The sequence below is a fragment of the Chaetura pelagica genome, unplaced genomic scaffold, assembly GCF_000747805.2.
Source record: "Chaetura pelagica isolate M959 unplaced genomic scaffold, ChaPel_1.0 scaffold698, whole genome shotgun sequence".
Lineage (NCBI taxonomy): Eukaryota > Metazoa > Chordata > Aves > Apodiformes > Apodidae > Chaetura > Chaetura pelagica.
This window is the reverse complement of record NW_009954236.1, coordinates 762,133-763,105: the sequence shown is the minus strand read 5'-3', so window position 1 is coordinate 763,105 and position 973 is coordinate 762,133.

The following is a 973-nucleotide window of genomic DNA, read 5'->3' as shown; positions in this document are numbered from 1 at the left end:
GGGAAAGACAAGGTCTGAGATCTGAGGTCACAGATCACACTAAAATATAGATAGGTGTGGGTTGTTTTTTTTTTTTAACAAACCTAGAGAAACAAGAGGAAACAACCTGACTAGCAGCAGACACCTCATAAAAAGAAGGTTGTGCTACAGCTGAAGGAGTTGCCAGGAGCAGCAGTCACTCCCCAGAGAGACTCAGAACAGGGAGCCAGCCAACCACAGAGAAAGGAGCTGAGACCTGACAGACCCAGCACAAGAGGACAATAGTGCCAGGGAAACTTTGATAAGCCCTGAGATGCCGTCCCACACGGTGTCACAGCTCAGGCACCAGCCCTCTGAGCTGGTATCCTACCTCTCTCCCTTCCATCCTCCAGCTGACATGGCCATGCACAGGAAGAGAGGGAAGATGCAAGACACCTCAGCCCAGCACAGGTACCAGCCTGAGGCCAAAACCCACATGGCTCAGAAGCTCCAGGAAGGAGTTTAGCCAGCAGAAAAAGGCAGAGGAGGAATGGCTCATCACCTCCCCAAGGAAAGGGGCTGCAGGACACCCACTGGGGCAGGGGAAAGTTTCAGGTGAAGGATTTAGACAGGGGAAGGGGAGCAGGGCAGAGTCAGCCTTTAGGAAAGGGGAAAGGAAAGTGAGGACAGGGCAGTTCCAGCTGTGGGAGAGGGGAAAGAGAAGTCAAAAGGCAGTGGCTGAATCCAGCAGGGGGTAAGATACCAACCAGAGGATGCAGGGGCTTGGTTAGAGGGGCAGGGCAGGCAGAAGGGATGAGGAAAAGGAGGAATGAGAGGCTGGTTAAAGAAGGGCTTCCTAAGAGGGATGAGGTCAGGCTCCTTGCAAAGAGGTGGCGAGAATGTCTGGCAGGGAGATAAAGCGGCGGGGGGAGGAAGAAGGGCACCTGACAGGGCCTGGGGGGCAGGCGGGGGTGTGACCAACAGGGAAGAAAGGGATAGCGGGGGATGTGGGGAG